This window comes from Pelodiscus sinensis, chromosome 1 (assembly GCF_052426305.1).
Source record: "Pelodiscus sinensis isolate ZL-2025 chromosome 1, ASM5242630v1, whole genome shotgun sequence".
Lineage (NCBI taxonomy): Eukaryota > Metazoa > Chordata > Testudines > Trionychidae > Pelodiscus > Pelodiscus sinensis.
The window spans coordinates 245,098,082-245,115,465 of NC_143052.1; the positions used below are offsets into that span (position 1 = coordinate 245,098,082).

General features: G+C 42.8%; 1 protein-coding gene across 2 annotated transcripts in view; it reads left to right on the forward strand.

Moving 5' to 3' along the window:
* COL4A1 (collagen type IV alpha 1 chain) overlaps positions 1-17,384 on the forward strand; it is a 193,983-nt gene that overhangs the window by 57,464 nt on the left and 119,135 nt on the right. The gene's annotated exons all lie outside the window — the stretch shown is intronic.

The following is a 17,384-nucleotide window of genomic DNA, read 5'->3' on the forward strand; positions in this document are numbered from 1 at the left end:
TTCCGCAAGAAGCACTGATTTCAGACAGTAGAAAGTTCTTGTGGAAATTCAAGTGGCCAGTGTAGACAGCTTGCCTGCCTAGACACAGCCAGTTTGTAGTTGGAATGCCTTGTACCACAGAAGAAATAGATAGGATTACCTCCTGTGTGGTATAAAGCATCATTAACCATTCTTTCATCTGTTTTGAAGCACAGACTTTACTGTTTCTGTGTGTATTTTTAATGAAATCATCAATTTTAAAAGGGAGCTTCTGATTTACTTGTAAAAGGAAAATAGGACAAATGGCAAGATACAGTTTTATCTGTCTGAAGAAATCTTTTAAATAGTTGTATTGATTTCTGTATCTAAAAATCAATTGCAAGCAAACCTTTTTTATAAAAGCTTTTAGGGGCAAATCCTATAGTCCTGGCACAGGATAAACACCCATGGATGTCAGTGAAAGTATCTTTTGAGTAAGGGTTGGAGTTTTTGGCACTTAGGGTCAAATCAGGAGACAAGAAATGCAGTCCATGTGGCTGGGCCTCATGGTGGGTATCTCCACATTCCATGAGTGCTGCTGCAGTCCCAGGAATGCATTAGCTTTCTCAGTTACAGTGTGTCTACAGAGTAGTGTTATTTCAGAATAACTGATGTTACTCCAAAATAACACAGTCTATGTCTACACTACAAGCAGTAATTTCGACATAATGTCAAAATAATGTTGAGCTGGAAGACTTTTTACTCCGACTCCTGTAACCCCCATTTTATGAGGAGTAAGGGAAATCGGGGAAGAGTGCTCTTTCTCAGACTTCTTGTTGTGTAAACAGCACCGAAAGCTTAAAATAAGCTATTTTGGCTTAAGCTACGCAATTGACGTAGCTCAAGTTACATAACTTATTTTGGCTTTAGCCCTGCTGTGTAGACATGCCCTTAGGGATTGTCTATGCTGAGGTATAATGTAGAGTACATACTAAAGTAAGCACCTGACAGAATTTTAAACACATTAGTCCTTTCCTACATTTAACTGTGTGGATATATTTCCTGCATTGTGGTTAGCGATCTCCATCCCTTGGAGACCTAGGCCAAATGGTGTCCCAGACAAGAAGCATGTTTGGTGGCTGCTTCCTCAGTTTGTTACACTTTTGGATATCTTATTTCTATTGCATTTGTGTTATATTTCATGACTTTGATGCACAATTTGCACGGATGATTTATCTTTATCATATAAGACTATACATTTGCACATCGGTCTGTAAATCTCTATTTATTCATGTCATATATAAGCAAGTACAAAAATTGTTTCCTATAGAAAGTTTTGTATTATTGTGTACATAGGAATTTGACAGCTATCTCTGGTGTCTCATTACATATACCCTTTATTAGTCAATACTAGAACTCTTCAGGACTTAAAACGCAGATACAATTTCACAGTTACACAATTACACAGTAAAACAAGGTTCACAATATCACAGCTGTGTTCTCACTTCAGTTCCTCTTCATGTCTCACTGACTGGCAACACCCCACCTATTAATGCCCACAGGAGTAAGACTGACCACATGCTGTGAGGTTTGAGAAAAATGTCATTCTCAGAAAATAGGCAGAGTTCTGCAGGATTCTACGAAGGTTCAGAACATTCTAGGAGGTTAGTGAAAAATAGATCAACATACAGAATAACTGAAACATTTTTTTTCAGACATCCTATTTTCAAACAGCCTTCTATTTTCAGAAGAATGTAGGCTGGATATAACAATTGGGCGGGGCAGAATAGATACTGCACTAAATGGGAAGAAATACATTTGTGGAATCAAAAGCAGGAGCCAAGGCTGTGTAGTGAATAATGCTTGAAGAGAGTGATCCAGCAGCGACAGAAGTTGCCTTATTTCTATGCAGAACCTTGAGCCACCAAGACAACCTATGAAAAGATCCTTGTTAGTTTTGTATCAGAGGGGTAGCCGTGTTAGTCTGAATCTGCAAAAGCGGCGAGGAGTCCTGTGACACCTTATAGACTAACTGACGTTTAGACTAACTTCAGTTAGTCTATAAGGTGCCACAGGACTCCTCGCCGCTTTTGTTAGTTTTGTGTGTGTCTGTGGTAGAAAACAAATGAATACTTAACACTTAGAACAGTAGTAATGTGTTCAAGCACTCTAAAACACAGCAATAAAAAAATCACACTTTAGGAATTAGGATGCTTTTTGGACACTAGAGGCGATTTTGTCTGGTCGAAACATAGAGTTCCCCCTAAGCTGTGTGGCAGCACATATTCACAGGTGATTAAGCAGCCCTGCCCAGTCTGAGGCTCAGGGCTCCTTGCATGGAGCTGACTCACTAGATTGGGCTGATTAATCACCTGTGAATCTGTGCTGCTGCGCAGCTTTGAGAGAACACTGAGCACAGTCCTACAGAATTATGTGGAAGTGTTCAGAAGTAGCCGCTAATTTTAGGTGCTCCACTTGAAACATCTTGGGCTTGAATTTTCTATAGCACAGACGGGCAGATCGTGGCTATAAGCTGACTCAGCTGTTGCCTAGGGCGCCGCCTTCAACTGCACCCGATGAAGACGTCACCCCATTGACAGCCATGAAGGCAGGGGCACCAATCGCGCGTTCTGCCTGGGGTGCCAGCAGCCACAACCCACCTCAGGCTGCTCCTGAGCACAGAACATCCTCATCTTGCATGGATTTCAAATGAAGTTATGTGTTCTTGATATTCCTGAAAACCAGGGTCAACATGCTTCAGGTTGACTACCAAAAGCCAGAAGTCACTCTTGAAAATATTAACCTTAGCTTCTAATGTGTAATCTATTAATGAAAAGGAAGATTTAAGATATTCACACAGATTATCATGGCTGCTGTGCACATGAATCCCTATCATAGGAGAAACAGACTCAGACTCAGATGATTATTTCCAAGGATTTTGATAAGTCTTTTACATAAAAACTAGAATCTGACATTAATTGTTTCCTCACTGCATGTGCATAGATGCTATTAATACATGCAGCATACAGAGATGGCAGAATATTCTGCTTCGTGTCACACAGGAAAAGAATAGTTTGCTTTGGGGTTTCCAAGAAACCAAAACACACTGTGGGTGGCAGCAAGAGACTATTACAGAGTCATTAGTTGTAATAGAGTTGTCTGTGTACTGACAATGGTTTGTTTAGGTTAAAAAGAGAAATACAAATATTGGATGAAGGTCTCAAGCTTTCACCTCAGCTAACCTAGCCAAGAGTTCATCTGTGCAAAGACAAAAGATATAGATTACGATGGGAAATACAAAACAAACAGTGATTAAACCTGAAATAATAGTTTCCTTAAATTACAAAGGGATATATATTGTAGTTCTTCAGTAGGGCTGTCAGGATTTACTGCCGAGGTGTCCTCATAGGTCTCTGGCTCCATTGATGATGATAACCAGAATGCGGCTTGCATGTGTGCTCAGTGATATGTGCTGTGTAGACTTGTGCACTTAGTCTCCAAAGCAGACCCTAAGAGAGCCCCCAAAGACCACAAACCAGACAAGTTTTAGTAACCGTGTTTGGTTCTTTAAAGGATTTGAAACCACAAACAGAGGAATACTTCTTTTTAGGGTTAAACAAAGATTTTTATTTTCTATTTACTTTTTAATTAATTTCTCACTTAAATCCATTCACTGTCTTTAATTCTTCTCAGACAGCCTAACATACAGATAAAAAATATAAAAAATAAAACAAATATAATAACTCCCCCTGCAGCTATATCCTCCAGATTTATCTTTTGACAGTTTGTGGAATTCTCTGTCATATCTATATAATACAATACTTACACTAGGACGAACAACAGCATTGTTTAGTTTCAGGAGATATTCTTTTCTTTATCTTTCCTTTCGGATTTTTTGTTGCAATTTATGATCGGTGTTCCCCTTTCGGAGCTTATAAACTGCAACAAGATTCAGCGCCGGGGAGGGAGCCACTTGGTTGATCAGACCTGGCTTTTTGGATTCGCAACCCTTCCGCTCTTGGTCTGTTTCGTTCAACCCTTATTTACCCTATTTCGGTAATTTTCCTCTCACCTGGCTATGCTGACAGTTTTTGTCGTCTCATGCTGCCTTATTTGTTAGTTGTTGTTTACCTTTCTTTCGTCTGCTTTTATTTTCTCAAAACTGGGGTTATCAGTACTCTGTTGCTTTTTTTAGTTTTTCGTCTGCTTATACTTCCCTAAAAGCGGGATTATTGTTGGTTATCCAATCAAATTTTGTTTTTTTGCTTACGACTCCTGTATCTCAACCATGCTGCCTGGCTTTTACACTTTCAACTAAATTGGTGCTCATTTGACAAAAACTGGGTAGACCTTAACACATCTTTTTCACAATAAGGATCAAAAGTGCCAGGCCAGGTTTATTGTAAAGCGAAGTACAGTAATGGTTGCTAGTAGACTTTACTGAACCACTATGCGTATGTACTTGCCGCAGTGGAATGACTCAGTCAGTGGGAAAATTCCACTGCCCCTTAGGTCATCCAAAGACTGTCCCCCCAAGACACCACCTTAAATACAGGTACAACAAATCACACCTCACTGCTGACTTATCAGGTTGACACATTCTGATGCTACTTAGATACCACCCATCACCCTGTACCTCGTGGTTTGATTAGATCATCTCTATCCATTATGCTGTCATTTTAGAGCCTTTCCTGAACCTGAGTCTGTATCTGTGAGGAGTGGGTACCAAGTTCTTTTTTAATGAGCTAGTGATATTATGTGCTTTCTACTTATGACCAGTACCAATTATTGTTTTGCACCTGGACCTATTGCCAGTTAGTGTTTTGCGCACTCAGCCCTGTTTGTGCCAAGTTCTGTGAGCTGGGGTCTGCCTCTTGCTCACAAGTTAGCCATGTTTTGTCCATTGTTAGCTAGGCCTCAAGCCTCAGATCAGGACTGTGCTGCATTGGCTTATGTTTTAGGCCTCCATCTTACTACATGTATCATTTGTGAAAATGCTCTGAAGTAAATGTATGAAAAATCTAAAAAAGTCCAAGATAGGGTTGTGAACGTGTACATGGTTAACCAATGAACCTGGCTCATCAGTTCACATGCACAGTTCCATGCAGCCCCTCAACCCCTCATGCAGTGTGTGTGGGAGAGGTGGGAGCCGGTGCTTGTGAGGAGCCAGCTTTCAAGCTGGCTCCCAGCACGTAGCAGCTCGCTCAAAGCTTCCTGCTTCCCACACCACCCCAATACAGAGGCAGCAGTCCAGAGAAAGTAGTAAAAATGGTAAAGTAAATAAAAAAGATTTCAGGATCCTTTCAGAATTGTCTGGTGGGTCAGATTAGGCCCAGGTCTGCCTTTTGACTACCCCTGCTGTATTGCTTCAGTATCCAGATGACACTTGGCATGTTTTACTTCTTTGAAAATGTAAGTTCTTAAAAAAGAAAAAAGGATTAAAAGATTAAAAACATCTGGACAAACAGGCAATTGGCAATCACAATTATTTAGCACTAGCAACATGGAATAACATTTTTATTTGCATTGATAGTCATTTTAGTTTCTTAAAAGCAAAAATATTTTAATAGTGTTGTCAGACACCTACATAGCATTTAGAAATCAGATAACCACTTAGAATTGTATTTGAGGACCAGGAATAAATTCTTTCACATACTGAAATTCAATACATATTTTGATTTATTAATTATTGCATAGTTTACAGAATAGTGGTCTCTCTTATTAATCTTTAGGTAAAAACATTTTCTTCAACCAAATTGTAAAATAAATAATTAAACAGAGTTATATGCTGTCTACAATCTTTTGTAAATATCCTATAGAATTCTATCATTCTAATTTAATTCAGCATTAAATTTGAGAGAATAGTTACATCTAAATGGAAAGTTTATAATTTCCTATTATACCCCATGAACCTTTTATAGCTGTAACCTATTTGTTTTCTAAAAACCAGACAGACATTTTAAATATTGGCTTTATTTTAAGTTTGGACCAGACTTTGATACAGTGCTTAGAGATTTTTATATATTAATATGTGAACTGACAAAAATGAAAACTGAGATGCCTTGTCTGTCCACAGTACAGGGACATTATGGGAAGCCCCATCTGTTGAGATGTTTTCAGCTAGTCTAGATGTAACACTAGAAAATGTATTCTGGAGAGCAAACCTATATCAACACGGTGATGACTTTTGTGACTCTGCTGACAATGATAATGAAAATTGTCCCATAAATTGTGATCCAGAGGGGTAATCTAAAGGAAGGGGTAATATAAAGAAATCTTCCAAAAAATTAAGAGGAGGAGGGGGGCTGAAAACCTGGATGGGGGAGGAAAGAGGGGAGCTCAGGGCTGGGAATGGTGCGTGAGGTGGCTGGAAGTGACACCTCGGGTCCGGGGACCTCAGTGAACTTGGGGTTGTGTGGGGCCAGAGACAACAGAGGGAGGGTTGGGGGAGGGGGGCTAGAGCAGGGTCAGGGATGGCAGGGGGGTAGGAGGAGGGGGCAGAGGCATCACTTGGGGGGCAGGGGCAAGGGAATGGCCATAGCGGGAGGGTGGGAGACAGGAGCAGGGACAGCAGCTGGGTGTGCCATCATTTCCTGGATGATGGCAGACATGTTGTCGCCCTGCCACACATGCTGTTCCCACATGCGGCTCCACCACTCAGCGTCCTCCCGGACCTTCTGGGCCAGAGTCTGCTGCATATCATGCAGGATGCCCATATGCTTCCTCAGGAGCTCCTCAGGCACCCTCATGCACTTGTGGCTTCCCCGGGGTCAGGTGGCTGCCTTGGCTGGCATGGATCACCCCTCAGTGACAGTTGGTCCAGCTGTGGAGAATAAAGAGGGGGAGGTGGTCAGTCATCCATGCAGACACTGTCCCTGAGGCTGTGTCCTCCTTGGGCCAGAGGACAGAGATGTCCTGGAAGCAAGGCCACGTATGGGCTGCACAGCAGACCCTGCCTCTCAGGGGCCCTGAGGTGCCCAGGGGACCATGTTTCCCACTTCTCTCTCCCCCCCCCCTCCCTTGGACAAGCAGGCAAGGGAAGTATCCAACTACAGTGGGATCCAGTGGGCAGGAGAGGGACCTGGAGCAGCCTGACCCTCCCTGGACTCCCCTCCCCCGCCCACACTTGCGCCTGACAGTGCTGCCCGCGGGAATGGGTGATGCCTTGCATGGGCAGGTATGTCTGTGTGCTGTGTGCAGCACTTCTCGATCTGTCTGGGATCATGCCTGTACCCCTGTGCCCAGCCTGCTTCCAGTGGTGGCTGGTGATGGGAGGGTGTCAGGGATCAGATGTGTGTGTGTGGCTGCCCCGAGCCTGTGAACAGGATGCCGGAGGGGGGTGCTCTGGGACTGTCTATTGAGGACACCTGGTGCAAACTGGTGCTGCATGTGCTTCCATGTGCACCGACTGCAGCATGATGTGCAGGCCAAGAAGGCCAAGAGATGATCACACCCCTTCCCTCTGCACCCGCCTTCCCCACTCTGTTTGTGTGTAAATTTGAGAGCACTCACCGGATGATCCTTCCCTGCCATCAGAGGATGCCTGCGACATGTCCAGGCCCTGGGGTACTGGCTCGAGGGCCAGAGTCATGGTGCTTGCTGTGTCCTCCTGCACCTGCTATTCCTCGTCCTTTGCCTGAGCAGCGAGCTCTGGGCAGGTGACAATGGGCGTCTCGAGCCCTGAGTCTACCACCTTAGCTATAGAGTTGCCAGGTGTCCGGGATTGACCAGAGTTGACTTAAAATGTCCTGTATTGTCGGGGGTTTTTCCCTGCCAGGAGGCGAAAATACTGGACACCTGGCAACCCTCCAACACACTCAACAATTGGGCCCAGCCCCCAGCCTCCCAACATCCCCCGCCCCTGGGTCCCCTGGTTACCTGGTTCCACAGGGAAGCTGAGTTCTGGCTTGATCAAGAAAACAAAATGGCCACCAGCAAAAAGCCTAAAGCAAAAAGCACTAAGACCCAGGGAAGGCGGAGAAAGGCAAGGGGAAGCAATGCCTTCCCTGGGTCTTAGTGCTCAACCTCTCTCCTGTTCCTATCCCTATTCTGACTCTGCAAGCACTGAAAGGGCCATGCTGTTTAATGGTGTTTTGAATTTTTTTTTTTATTAATAACTCCCGGAGTCCTTTTTTTTTTTTTTGCTCAACAACTTTGGTGTCCCCCTTTTTTCTCCCCTTCAACAGAAATTTTTCTGGATTTTTTTGGGGGGGGGCCTCCGGTATTTTTGGTTAAACTATCTGGCAACCCTACACAGGTGGGGAAAGGGCTTCTCCAACCCCCAGGATCTGGTGGAGCTCCTGGTAGTAGGAGCAGGAGTGGGATCCTGCCCTGGAGCGAGAGCTGCATTCCCTGGGCCTGGTGGAGCCCTAGTGGAGCACCCTGACCTTACTCTGGACCTGTTCTAAGGTCCAGGAGTGGGGGTGTCCCCTCTCCACCAGGGCCTCAGCCATCCGGCCATCGATATCGGTGTTTCTGTGCTGGGAGTGGAGATCCTGCAGGGTTTCCTCCTTCCCCCACACCTCGAGGAGGGAAAGGATCTCTGCTCCAGGCCAGGAGGGTGCATGCCGTTTGCTGCCCCTGGCTGGGTCTTGGGAGCCTTGGTCTTCCTCCCTGTGAGGACCAGGCGGTGTTAGGGGGCTTGTGGCTGGGTGATGGGTCCAATTCGTGTGGCAGGGAGAGCCACATGATCAGGTGCTGCTCCCTGGGCCGGCTTCCTGCCACAAGGCTTGTCCAGGGTGCCTGCAGCTTTAAGAGCTGGCAGGAGACAGGAACTATGGAGTTCTGATTACTTTGGATGAAGTGGCCACCAGAGCACCTGTGTTATTTCCTGGAGGCCTCTTCTTTCTAAAAAAAAAACCCTTCTTCTGTGTCCACACATGCCTTTTTCCGAAAAAGGCTTCTTCCTCATAGAAAGAGGTTTACCGCTGAAGGAAAAACCCCTCTGTTCTATCGACTTTTTGTCAAAAGAATGCAATAGCAGTGTGGACGTAAGTGTAGTTTTTCCGGGAAAACAGCTGTTTTTCTGGAAAAACCCTGCAGTGTAGACATACCCTCATAGTATCTGAGCAGGTCACAGCCTCTGTTACTTCATCACTTCACCTGGAATACCAGCCATTTTTTAGTCTGTGCAAGGTTGAGGAACACAACCTGAAGAACTAATCCATGAATAGTTATAGATCACATGGTCCCCTTCCAAGCCTCCTTTTTTCTTGCAGGCAAGAAATTCAGAGCTACTCCCATCCCATGCATGCAAAACTAGTCTAGCACTGCTGTTCTACAGTGTTTATGTATGTAAAATGGTCTTGTAAAAATCTCTTCCATTGCCTGGTTCAGTTGCAACCAGAAGTAGAAGTATCTGATACAAGTTTCACAATTCAATTCTAACTGACAAGTGCCATCAATAAATACAAATCATTAGTCTTCAGAGTCTACTTGGGAATAGCCTATACTGTATTAGGATAAAAGGTGAAATTTTTAAGTGTTAGCAAACACATTTTACCAAACATGTTTGAAAGTTTGATGTAGGAAGGGTGAGTTATTCTTTCTAGAGTTCACCTCGACTAACTAACATGATAAAATAAAACTTGCCCTAGCTACATTAGAGCTGTAAAATGTGTTTAATACCTGTTAGATAACACTTTTTAAAAATACACTTTTTATCCTATTCTAGACTAGTCAGAGACTCTGACTCCTATCTCAGTCATCTCCAGTAGTTGAACTACAGAGTTTCTGTCTCTCTAAATTCAAGATGTGCATGCTCTTTGTACATGCTGTGTTGGGATATAGAAAGGAATGTTTGCATGTTCATCTGAAAAATGATGGCTTTCCTGTGCCAATATGTTTAACTGTTTCCAAAACCTTAAATAAGTACAAATAATCCTACAAATATTGATTTTTGTAATTTTCCATAATATGAAGCTGCTACTCCTTTCTATGTTTCTCTTTGAGGTAAAGACTCTGATGTATAAGACTTAACAACTTCATAAAAAGATAATGGCAAATCAAATCAGTTAAGGAAAAAAACAACAAACATTGTGGCTGCGTCTAGACTGGCATGATTTTGCGCAAAAGCAGCTGCTTTTGTGCAAAATCTTGCCGCCTGTCTTCACTGGCCATGAGTATTTGCTCAAGAACACTGACTTTGTAATGTACAAAATCAGTGGTTCTTGTGATAATACTTTAATGCTCCCGCTCAGGGATAAGCCCTCTTGTGCAAGTATTCTTGCGCAAGAGGGCCAGTGTAGACAGCAAAGTTAATTTCTTGCGCAAGAAAGCCCAATGGCTAAAATGGCCATCAGAACTTTCTTGCGCAAGAGAGCGTCTACACTGGCACGGATGCTTTCGCGCAAAAGCAAATCTTTTGCGCAAAGGGACATGCCAGTATAGAGACTCTCTTGCGCAAATACTTTTAACGGAAAAACTTTTCCGTTACAAGTATTTGCGCAAAATCATGCCAGTCTAGACACAGCTTGTAGGTTTTGAGTATCCCAGTAAACCCCTCCAATATTATTTTGCCATTATGTGTGGTGTATGAGAGAACAGGTTATTTCATTTCAATAGAATGATATCTACAAAGCAAAGACTAACCCAATAATACAACCAGTGAGCTGTCTTGACATTTTTAAATAGACAAGGGAATGTGAAAGGAATTCAGGAGATAAGTATGCTCGATTGGCAGCACCTCCATATTTCCCTATTTGGTGGGATGTGAAACACAGAAAACTATGTCATTCAGATGGAAGTTATGTACCTTTGTAAGTGTGGGCAGAACTGAATACTGTGTTATGTTAAAATAAGTGTGATCTTGTCCTCTGCGCCACCACAGGATAGACACACACGAACTGCCTGTAAATGCAAACGTGAAACTGGCCTTTCTCAAACAAATAATCCTTGAATCATCAAAGGTCTCACAACTGTGCATGATTTCAATCCACAGTATTTGCTGTAAATAGCCAGGACTCTAAATCTTCTTGCACTTGCCAATTTAAAGAAATATTGTCAGAATAAAATAATCCCTAACCAGTGTTACTGGTATTTAGAGCAATATGAAATTAGAAGACTCCTGTTTATAGGAGTTCATGAAATTCTATACTTGAGTCTGAAAGAATTTGTGTTGCCATAGTTTTCTTCTGAGTTTAAATTTTGAATAAGCCATAAAAACGAATGCCAAATTTTGCCCAGTTTCAAAATAAAAAAGAGGGAAAGACCTATCAGGTTGCATATAATTCTCACTCCAAACCATGATTCAGTTCATAAATTGAATGTCAGTGGGAAACTGTCATTTGATAATGGGTAAGAGGTGTGCTGAGATTTTCGGATTAGTGTTAGAATTATTACACCTGTGAATAATGCACACAGCTCATCTATGTAAAAACAGGGTATATTTACTGTTATCCCGCTCTATTATTTACTTGTCTGCATGCCTTTTTACTTCACCCTCTTATAATATCTGATTTAAATTGGAGTAGGAAGCATGATTCACCATGGATGGGATTTTCCTTGACTTCAATGAGAACAAAGTTAAACCAAGGCTGAATACTTTTTAAAATTCCTCCATATCTTAAGATTTACCTATATTCACTGAAAGGTTTGTGATCTTGGTAGGCCAAAATTTCAAGAGTATAATGAAGCAAGGGCAAGTTTTAACTGCTTGTAGGCTTTATTATGAAAGTTTGGCTTATTTCTTCCAACACCATTTGAGTACACAAGCAAAAACAATTTAAAAATGGAATGAACTTTTCTCCATTTCTGCTCCTTATTTACTCAGATTTAAGATAAAATATTAATGCTATCAATAAACAAGAAATAGATTTGAATGACGTACAACCAATACGTTGTTCACATAGCTAGTTCATGTAACTACATATTCCTACCACTCATCCCGATTCCTTTCAGTGGTCTGTATTAATTAAACTGAAGTGCAGGATGTTTAGGGCAGGGACAATTTTTTATGATGTGTTTATACTACCCGTAGCACAATGTGGCCCTGAATCACTAACCAGGAAGCAGGCTGGCTAATATTGATCCACCGCCTTTACAGGAAGAAATAGTACTTTTGAGCAGGGGCAGATGACCATTTTGAGGGCCCAAGGCAGCACAATTCCGCAGGGTCCCCCTTTGCCACGGCGCATGCGCGGGGATTCTTAAAGCGCAGGGGCCCAGGGCGGCCGCCCCGCTCGCCCTGCCCTTTATCCGCCCCTGCTTTTGGGTATGTCTACACTAACGACCCTAGTTCAAATTAGGGTGGCTAATATAGTCATTTGAACTTGCAAATGAAGCCCGGGATTTAAATATCCCAGGCTTTATTTGCATGTTCCCGGGCGCCGCCATTTTTAAATGCCCCGTAGTTCGAACTACCTGCCCGCGGCTACAGGCGGCACGGGCTAGGTAGTGTGAATTAAACCTCCTAATTCGAACTACTGTTACTCCTCCTGCAACAAGCAAACCCTTGCTGTGACTCTGGGACTGTGCTGTGGGGACAGAACTTCTCTGATCTTGGGACCATGAGGAGATTGAGGGGGATCAGAAATGAGCAAAAGAGTTTGGGGGTGTGGGTAAAACAAGGAGGGCTCTGGGGAAGGGTCAGTACATGGTGAGACCTTGGGCGGGGCTATAGGTGGAAGGGGTTCTGGCAGGGATGAAGCAGGGGTCGGACTTGGGACAGAGTGGGAGCCTGTCCTGGGCCCCAGAGCCTAGGTTTTCCAGGTGTCTGATATTGGCCTGGACAGTCCGATATTTGCAGCTTTTGTCCGGTAAAAACCCCCAGAAAATACCGGACATGTTAAATGTCTGGTATTTTTTTGTTTCTCGGACGGAAGGCCGCTTGGGACATTCTTTCTCTGCCGCATCTGGTGGGGGTAGGCGGAGTGTGGAGGATTTAAAGGTGCTGCGACTTTTGTGTGTGTGTGTGTGCATTTATTTATTTATTTATTTATTTGCTCAACATGTTTGGTATTTTTTGTGAAACCATCTGGCAACTCTACCAGAGCCTCACAGGAATGGCCCTGACTTTGAGTTTGGCTCCTCTGTCTGGGGCAATGGGAGTTTGTCTCCTCTGTCATATAGGCTTAGGCTTTGGTTCCCCCTCCTGGGATCATGTTGTAATTTTACTTATTAAGATGCTGTGGTGTAATGAAGTTTGGGTCTCTGGTGTATCTGTGCAGGCAGAGAGAGTTCTGAATTAAATGCAAACCTTGTTTGCTAGAAACATATTGAAGGCTCCCCCACCCTCACTCTAGGGCAGGGCCAAACACAAAACTTTGCAAATCAAAAGATCAAAACTAGCAGAAACCTTGACATCCTTACAGAATGCAGAGATCTGCTGACATCATTGAATTATTTTACATTGTATATTTCAGAAAGATAGAATTTGCCTCAGGAAATTTTTTATAGGCAGTTCTGCTAATGTGCAATAACTGTGCTTACTATAAATCCTTAAGAAAAATGTATGAGAAATAGGTACTGTTCATGATTCTCCAGTTCTCCTAACTATATTTGTGTTAAATATTTCTGTGTTAAATATTTTAGATTTTATTTTAATTAAAGTTTGATAAGAAAGTTTAAAGGTGGTTTTATTTGCAGAAGCACAACAAATGTATCTCAAACCATAAATCTATTCTTCTGGCCATTCTGATGTTAAAAAAACCCAACCTCTCCCACGTTTTAAAAAAAGTGGTAATTATTTTCTAAACCTGCACATGTAATATATTAGACCCTAGCAACTTTTAAAAATTAATGTGAAAACAGGTGTTTATAATGAATCAAACATACTTTAATTACATTGCCAGGTGCTATTGAAACATTCTTTTGAGTCTAAGGGATGTGTTGATCATACTGATAACATTCTAAATGAGGTGGGATAAGGAAGTATGACTTCTAGCTAGGCATCCTCCGCAATGACCTCAGCAGTTCTTACAAACTAAATGGGGTTAAGTAAGGTCAGTACTTGAAATGGGAGAGCTGGGGGCTTTTGGGAGGAGAGGTGGGAAGGGAAGAAAGAACAGGTGCTTTGGTCAGGAATGTTGGTACTGTTTGATTAAACCAGTTCCCTAGAGGTGCTGTTCCAGTTACTGAAGTGAATTGCTTCCCTGCAGTACATGAGTTACTCTCATTGAGCTCAGTGTTGATCTTCATCTCTTGTTTTAGTTTCTAATATAACAGGGGTTGGCAAAAGCCACTCAGTAGGCTGGATTCAGCCTACCTAGGGCTTAGATCTGGCCCACCCAGCTGTTCCAGCTTCTGTCCCCTAGCGCATTGCCTAGGAGCCGGAGCCATGTGAGCCCATTCAGCTGCTTCTATTTAAAGGGCTCGTGCCTTCCTCGTGCCTGTCAGGCAACGTGTTTAAATAGAAGCAGTTGAAAGGGCTCACGCCTCTCCGGCTCCCAGGCAATGCACTAGCGGCACCGGAGCTGCGAGCCCTTTTAACTGTTTCTATTTAAAGGGCTTGCCTGAGCCTTTTAAATAGAAGCTGGTAAAAGGGTTCACAGCTCCCGCCCACTGCTAACACATTCTCTGGGGGCCACACGAGAGCCCTTTTAACTGTTTCTAGTTAAAGGGCTCACGCCTTCCCCACGGCTCCCAAGCAACATGTTAGTGGCGCCAGAGCTGCGAGCCCTTTTAACTGCTTCTGTTTAAAGAGATCGTGCCTCTTGGGCAGCTGCGTTGCCTGGCAGCCACCCAGCAGGCACAAGCCCTTTAAATAGAAGCAATTGCAAGGGCTCACAGTTCCAGCCCCACACTAGCCCATTGCCTGGGAGCCAGGGACACGGAAGCCCTTTCAACTACTTTTATTTAAAGGGCTCGCACCTTCTCCCATGGCTGTCAGGCAACAGCGTCCCTGGTTCCCAGGCAGTGTGCTAGCAGTGAGGCTGGAAGCAGCAAGCCCTTTCAGCTCTTGGTATGTAAAGGCTCCGCCCCTTCCCTCCGAGGCCCTGCCCCTTCTGGGGCGGCCTGCGACCACTTCAAAAATTTTTGAAGTGGCCCCCACTCAAAAATTATTGCCCAGCCCTGTAAAAGGAAATAATAGCAGAATGCTGATTAGGAGAAAAAGCTTTGTTTTTTCTTAAATATGATGGGAGGGTTGTCAATGAAAAGAACAAACTCAATGCATTAAACAAAAATACCAAAAAACTTCAGAGTTACAAAAATTGGCAGGTGAATTGAAATTATCACTAAGTATTAGATATAAGTTAGTGAATCTTAACCTGTTTAACTTTTAAATGGACATATTTACAGAGGGGAAATATTACTCTACTATTCAAATTTGATAAATAGAGATGCTTGTTTGGCTCCAGGGATGTTTGTTTGAATTGGGCTACATGCTTTAGTTGTAGTTCCCCTCCCAGGCTGTGATCTGGAAGAGAGTGGAATCAGGTTTGGTGTGAGGGACTTGGGCATTATTCTGGGAACTGAAGCAGGAGATGCAGCCTCCGTAAGAGAACAGTTCCATGATTCTTTAGCTTAGGATCAGGGTAGGTCAGTGTTGCACCCTGATCTCTCTTCCCATGCACTAAAGACATAGCAACTTCAGGAGCTGTCACAACCACAGAACCATTCCTCTGCTATTTCACAACTAGCAAGGGCAAAGGGGAAAAGATAATGGTTTGACATTGGTATGCTCTGGCTGCACTCAGTAGCTTTGGTGACATAATGCAGCCATAATCTTTTAACTAGCAGCCAGCGTGTACCAGAATATCTGGTTTACCACTTCCCCTGGACAGCATGTTACTTGGACCTTGCTTTGTGAGGAGTATTTTGCCCTTAATGATTATGGGCTAGAAACTGTATGCATTTAGTTGCCACTGATTCAGATGAAAATATCTCCCAGACCATATTTTCCAGTTCATAGCTCATGTAAAGAAATTAAAGATTTAGTAGAAGCTATATATCTGCAAGTCTTCTCCTCAGGCATTTGGAATCTCAAAGCACATCCTTGTCTCCCTCTATTGGGGATGGGGAGATGATGCTTTTTTCATGGTGTAGCTTAAAAGGTTTGTGTTGTCATGACTGGCTGAGTCAATGCTGCTCAGCTTCCTTTCCTCAGTGGAGAAATAATTCCTACCTGCCAGCTTCTCCAGGGTTTCCCCTCTCAGGAACCCATAAATCAACAGGTGTGTTGTAAGCAAAACTCGTGAAGTCATTCTGCCGCTCTACTCTGCATTAGTTAGGCCTCAGCTGGAGTACTGTGTCCAGTTCTGGGCGCCACATTTCAAGAAAGATGTGGAGAAATTGGAAAGGGTACAGAGAAGAGCGACAAGAATGATTAAAGGTCATGACCTATGAAGCCAGGCTTCATGAACTGGGCTTGTTTAGTTTGGAAAAAAGAAGATTAAGGGGGACATGATAGCGGTTTTCAAATATCTAAAAGGGTTCACAAGGAGGAAGGAGAAAATTTGTTCCTCTTGGTTTCTGAGGACAGGACAAGGAGTAATGGGCTTAGTGCAGCAGGGGAGGTTTAGATTGGACATTAGGAAAAAATTCCTAACTGTCAGGGTGGTCAAATATTGGAATAAATTGCCAAGGGAGGTGGTGGAATCTCCCTCTCTGGAGATATTTAAGAACAGGTTAGATAGACATCTGTCAGGGATGGTGTAGGTGGAGCTTGGTCCTGCCTTGAGGGCGGGGGGCTGGACTTGATGTCTTGAGGTCCCTTCCAGTCATATGATTCTATGATTCTATGATTAAATCATAGCTAGAATTTATGGCAGAATTCACTTTGTAGCTTGGAGCTTATATGGGGCATTAGTTGGCTGATTTTCAGCATACCCTGAACATTTTGTAAAGATGGCAGTGGTTTGTCCAGTGCAGAAAATCCAGCACAATTGTGCTGTACTAAAGAGCTTTCCTATCAAGCTCTGAAGGGCTTGGATAGCCTATCAAAGTGTTACATTTCTTTGCATTAAAGTCTACTTTTAAAATACTTTTAAGATTGATACATATTTTATTCATGTTTTATATGAATGCCATCACCACAATCAACATGCTATTAATAAACTGAAACTACCTAATATTTTAGAGGTTGAGTTAAATGTTGTAGAAGCAATAAAAACAAAGGACAATGGAAACAGCATAAAATAGTAAATGGAAGAAACAGGCTTGGAATATGTGGAGTTACTCAGTGCTCTGCCAATAAACATTGGCAGTTTTTCCATTTCCAATATGTAAAATTAAGAACAGCCTACTGTCTTGGAGGCTATTGTTCAGATTTAACTTCTGCAGATGAACTTGTTTATGTAACAGCTTACTGTGGTGATGAGACAAATGTTTTAGTTTCCTATTAAAAAAAATATTGCCTTACCATTGTCACAAGACTGCTAAAGACACTTTATATGTTTTAGGGAACTAATATCAGTAAGTGTAATGGACAATAGTTTATTGTAAGTTTAGAGACACAAAAATGTTCTGCCTTTCTAAAAGCATTAAAC